This window comes from Osmerus eperlanus, chromosome 2 (genome assembly GCF_963692335.1).
Source record: "Osmerus eperlanus chromosome 2, fOsmEpe2.1, whole genome shotgun sequence".
NCBI lineage: Eukaryota > Metazoa > Chordata > Actinopteri > Osmeriformes > Osmeridae > Osmerus > Osmerus eperlanus.
The window spans coordinates 6,508,727-6,514,698 of NC_085019.1; the positions used below are offsets into that span (position 1 = coordinate 6,508,727).

The 5,972-nt window shown below is 47.8% G+C and overlaps 1 long non-coding RNA gene across 1 annotated transcript; it reads right to left on the reverse strand.

Annotated features, from left to right (window-relative positions):
- Positions 1-2,688: 2,688 nt before the first annotated feature.
- On the reverse strand, positions 2,689-4,917 carry LOC134009563 (uncharacterized). The gene is made up of 3 exons (XR_009928248.1): positions 4,647-4,917; positions 3,979-4,177; positions 2,689-3,804 (listed from the first exon to the last, which is right to left on the reverse strand). It is a non-coding gene; the product is annotated as an uncharacterized LOC134009563 (long non-coding RNA).
- Positions 4,918-5,972: the final 1,055 nt, after the last annotated feature.

Sequence of the window (5,972 nt, forward strand, 5' to 3'; positions counted from 1 at the left end):
CCCTGTGCCCCGGCCACCGCCTCCTCCGCCCGAGGACTACTGGCCACCTCCTCCTCCGCCCGAGGACTGCTGGCCACCTCCTCCTCCGCCCAAGGACTCCTGGCCGCCTCCTCCTCCGCCAGAGGACTTCTGGCCGCCGCCTCCTCCGCCCGAGGACTTCTGGCCGCCGCCTCCTCCGCCCGAGGACTTCTGGCCGCCGCCGCCTCCTCCGCCCGAGGACTTCTGGCCGCCGCCTCCTCCGCCCGAGGACTTCTGGCCGCCGCCTCCTCCGCCCGAGGACTTCTGGCCGCCGCCTCCTCCGCCCGAGGACTTCTGGCCGCCGCCTCCTCCGCCCGAGGACTCCTGGCCCGCTGCCGTGCCCGCGCTCCCAGGCGCCCCCTCGTCCGCGCTCCCAGGCGCCCCCTCGTCCGCGCTCCCAGGCGCCCCCTCGTCCGCTCTCCCAGGCGCCCCCTCGTCCGCGCCCCCTCGTCCGCGCTCTGTAATGGCATTTTTTGATATAGTTACTAAGAATGTATTTTTAATAGACTGAGGTTGTGTTTAAACAAATGGATGTTGCAGTTGGTCTTAAGGTATTTATGGTATTGGTTTATGATGCCTGATTGAGAAGCTAGGGGCACAGAGGTTGGGGGATGTTTGAGTTCTGTGGCCTAAAGGGAGATGGATAGATGGATTCAGTTGATCTAGCAGCCCTGACCTTTTGGCCAAGGAGATTGTGTCCTGTGTCCTGTTTGTGTTTCATTAAGGGTATCTTTACTGTCCTCATTTAGAGAAAGAGCCGTGACATCAAAAGACTTTGGTCACTTGACCTGGGGGGTTATATTGTCTTAACTGTCACTGAGCAATGCTGACCAATCAGAGTTCAGAAAAACCATTTGATCTAAAGTTTATATAAGGCAGGGTTTTGGGGTTGTTCTGGATCACTCTGGCGAACGACCTGTGGCTAGCACCTCCTTCGTTATAACTGATCACAAAGTACTTTGTTAAATCATGATCTGTATAAGCAAAATAAATTTATTGTAACCGCCATCTCTTGACTATTCAAATCTACACAGTGCCGCTTGAATTTCTGCCATTACAGCTCCCAGGCGCCCCCTCGTCCGCGCCCCCTCGTCCGCGCTCCCAGGCGCCCCCTCGTCCGCGCTCCCAGGCGCCCCCTCGTCCGCGCTCCCAGGCGCCCTCTCGTCCGCGCTCCCAGGCGCCCCCTGTCCCCTGTGCCCGTCCCCTGTGCCTGTCCTGCCCCCGTCCCCTGTGCCTGTCCTGCCCCCAGGTGGTTCCCTGGACCTGCTCCGGCCTCCGGGCCACAGGCCTTCTGCCCAGCCTCCAGGCCGGCCCCCGGAACTGCACCGGCCCTCTGCCCTGCCTCCGGGTCGACCCCCGGACCTGCCCCGGCCCTCTTGTCACGACGTGAGGTGGGGTTGGACCCAAACGCAGGGGAGTCGGCAGGCATGGCAGAAACAAGGGTTTTATTCTCAAAACTGGGAACAGATAGGGTAAGGACAAGACAAAGACTGGACACAAAACAGAAACCTAAATACACAGAACCAAACGACACACAGGTGGACACAATAACGCTAACGAGAACAGATGAAGACAATGACAGGGAAACACTAGGGCAGGGCAAAAAACTGAAACCGGGGGGGGCACGGCTGTGGCCGTGACAAGTGTTCTGACAGTAAGGGTCAGTCAATGGTCACCTTGATGGAAAACTGATTTCTGCACAAACATTTTGTTTTTATTGTGTTTTCTCTTTTAAGTGATCGTGCCGAACATGGCACGATCACAATGGCAATATGAAACTGTGATTTAATGCATATATGCTTTGTTGGTTTGTCTGTCCTTTACTCTACAAAATTACAAATAAATTACTGACAGAAAGTGGACAAGAACTAATTAGTAAAAGAATGTACCACACAGACAAGACTCTAAAAAGAAAATGTGTTGCATCCATCAGTCTGAGTTGTGCTGAGATATTCAATGAGACATAATATATCTTGCATCACACTTTTGATTCCAGTCTGGTAATTATGGGGCTGCTACCTCCTAATAGTTTTCCCTGTATAAAATCAATTTAAAGTACATTTTCTGGACATAGGAAAGAAAGAACCAGTGAGAAATCTCTGGTGTTCTAATCTAGATGCCTGTCAGCTGCAGACAGTGCTATTTATAAACCCTTATGGTGGATGCAGAAAAACACCAGTCAGAGCATGAGAACAAACACCAGGGTAGAGGTGGGAGAAATGCAGTCAGTCAGCAAGAGATAACTGAGAAGAATGACAATGAAAGACAGCAAGGAAAACCCTAAAGAGTAACCCTCACAAATCGTCAATTATGTTTATCGTACTGGACTTGCCAGGGCTGGTCTATGGTCACTGAGGGCCTGATTATGCTGGAGCTGTGTTTACAGTGCATCACACCCTTACAGTGTATGAATGAAGCTCAAACAATAGCCCTCTTAGAATCAGACCAGAATGCGCTGTACAATACAAGAACTACAAGAACAAAACCTGATTGCAATCATATTGTATACGACATCATAGAATGAAGATATTTTGTTCATATTGGCCTAATATGTATGCTTGTGCGTAGGTACGGTATAGTACGTTGATGTTTTATTATTGCCAATAAAGTAGCAGCAGATATTGATGACAATACATAATTAGAGAAAGCAACAATAAATCTGCACAGGAATCTCCAAATCCTCTCCAATCCTAAATCATTCCATTTATTCCCAGTTACAGTAGCCTACACAATACAATCACAGAGAGGAGCAAATATCCTATCAGTAACACTAGCAATCAACTGGGGAACCACATAATAATAATTAAAAAAAAGAAATATGCTTCCATCAATTAAATATAAAAGTAAAGTATTACTTTTCTCCAAAGCAAGCTTACAGCCTGTGTGTAATTGAATGTACGATAATCAGCTCCCCTTATACCACTTCAGCTTTAACAGCCAACAGATCAGGAAAGCATGTCTACAGAGTCAAGGAGATAACACAGTGAGCAGGACATCTAAAGATACACACTGTGGCACGTTCTCGAGCTAAAGCTCAGAGCACAACCGACTACTGTAAACTGGGCGCTCGTGAGGATGTGCTACACTGCACTTTTACTCGCTGTCAATCTTTCATGATGAAGCTCAATGCTCTGCTGATACTGGGGCTTGGGTGAGCCCCGAGCTATCCTCCGATAATAACCACGACTGTTATAAATGAGTAAACAAGCAGCCTTGGCTCAGTCAATACAAACAATAACTAGCTGAATGACGAGCGCCGTACAATGAAAAGTATAACCTGCTGTAGCTCATATAACAATTATTGATTGTTACATAAAAAGATTCAGATATTTACTCAAAACCCACAATGCTATGTGACTAAACAAAGGGTTCTATACAGCATGTGGAATAAAAAGTTACTTTTTCTTTCCCTCTCTCAGTCTTGCTCATGGACATTGTTCTCAAGTAATGGGCAAGCACGCCCTTTAGTGCAGTTGGTTTGCCCATATGAATTGATTTTCAGGCTCCTGCTAGTTCTAAGACTTAAAAAATGGCTGCTGTTCGTGTTTAGGCATTTGTGTCCTTTCAGGAAGTAACGTGTGTGCTGTACTTGTGGCGTCCTGCTTCACTCCAGCACATGACCAGATTCCAAGGCTGTAAGACAGGGCGGGTCTTTGGTGTGGTGCTGGGTGGATCCCAGAAGAAGAACAGGCTGTGCTGCACATTATTTTGTTCAAGGCACTTTGTGGTTGTGAGAAGTATCCAGACATGTTTGAAAATGTATTGAGTCACAGTCTGATTATAACTCTGAAAAAAAAGAAATTGGGAACGACAAGTTTAATAGTAGTTATCTTGTATTCGGTACTCGATCAAAATACACACACACACGCACACAAACACACACACTCCATGTGCACAACGAATTGAGATATTCTAGAATTATCTTTGCCCCCGCCCTGTGGCTGCAACCTCTGAACTTACAGGCAAACATGCGGATGCACATGCCACACATGGCACAGACATTGGCTATCTGAAGCGCCCGTCCACACTCTCCACTCATCAGACAGTTCCTGGTCTTCAGACAGCAGCTTTTGCAGCCGTCGCCGTCGCCGCCGTGCTTCTCATCGCCCTCCCCCTCCGCGCTGCTGAAACAGCACCCCATGGCCCGGCGCTACACTCTCTGCACAGGGAATCAATCAGCATGTCAATCAAACTGACCCTTGACTGTCAGTCGTGGCGTCACTTTATGAGAGGTGACAACCACCACATTGGATTCACCTATTCAGATGATATAGGTTATTGATCTCTGATATTGATCAACAAAATACTTAGCGGTATGCATTTGAAAAGTATGATGTGTTATTGATAAAACCGAGACATTTCCTCCAAAGCATTCAATGTACAGGTCCTGATCATAGTGTGTCTGACATGTCATAAGACATGTCATAAGACACACATAAGAACTCAACACCTATATAATCACTGATATTTATCCTCATTGGTCTTATCATTAAATGCTAAAGCCATTACTGATTGTAACAGCATCTACAACAGTTCTTCACTCACACAGACAAGACTGGGAATGTGTTAAAGTCCAAGATTAGTGAGGACACTAAACTCAAATACCTTTGACCTTTCACCCACCTTACCTTTTCTGCCTTTACTTCAGATTCTATAACAATGACGTCAACTCCTTCCACAAAGTGGAAGACTCGTTCGTTCGTTCGTTATCTGCCGCTTGTCCGGGGGTCGGGTCGCGGGGGCAGCAACCTAAGCAGGGAGGCCCAAAGTAGACTATTTTTTCCTTTTTAAATTCGTAAGTTCTCTCCCGGGTAGTTCTGGGGTTGTGTATACATGCCAGCTGCTCCACAGAGTGTGTTCACCAATCACACATCCAGAATGAGCCAGCTCCACAGGGTGTGGATTCAGGTTTTTCAGCTTGTTCCTTCACAGATCACACTGACAACACTGGATACGAGTACAATCTAAATGTGTCATCTGACACCCATGTTACGTGAGCATTGAACTAAGGTGTAGCAGAGAGAGTGTGTGCTTGTGTGGCTTTCAGTTGATGGAAACCTGGTTCTATCAAGTTTTGTATTATTAAGTCAAGCTGCCAAAAAGCTAAAGAGGCCTTAAGAGTCATCACTTTAGCAAGTTAATGTTGATAATGAAATCCAAGTGAAAGATGTTATTGTCCACATTGCTTGGGGGCAGCTTACAGCATGTCGTATGCTATCTCCGGAATGCAGTCGGATGTAAACAATGAACACGTCTGGAGCGTGGCCACACTCTACAGGCCTGGCCAGATTTTTAGGGGTCAATGTGGATTAAAAAGGACATGAAAAACCAAATCGGCTCCATTTTAACTGGTGTCATTTAGCTATGTGCCATTTAGGTAACCGAAGTTTAACTTTGTATTTTGTCGGTTTGCAGGATTACAGTTTGCTAATGTCGAAAACGTGTCCATATGAGATTGAATGAGTTTGGCAGTATTGAAGCTTGTACCTGTTTGATCTGACCAATCAGCTGAGTCCTTGAATGCCTCTGGAAAATGTATCAGTTGTGTTTGATACAACCGTATCAAGCACGGCGTCCCGCGTCAAGCATAACCTCTACAACACAAACCACACAGTCATAGGACAACATTAGGCTTAGCGAGGACAAACACATGATGCTCCAAGACAGCAACAACCGCTATCTAGATTTAAAGGGACGGCATGGACTCACGCTCTGTCTCTGGGATCTCGGACGGGTAGGTGGTGGAGAACGAGCTGCAGCTCTGTACTACGCCCAGGCAGAGGGTGCAGAAGGTGTAGCTGCAGTCCCGAGGGCAGAGGCCACAGCCCACATCCAGGCACAGCGTACAGCACAGGTCACAGCAGCGGTCCCACTGCTTGTGGTCACACGAGCAGCCAGACCGCCCAACCACCTCCTCCTCGTCTAGCTGTGGACCGGGGCAGGACGGCTTGCAG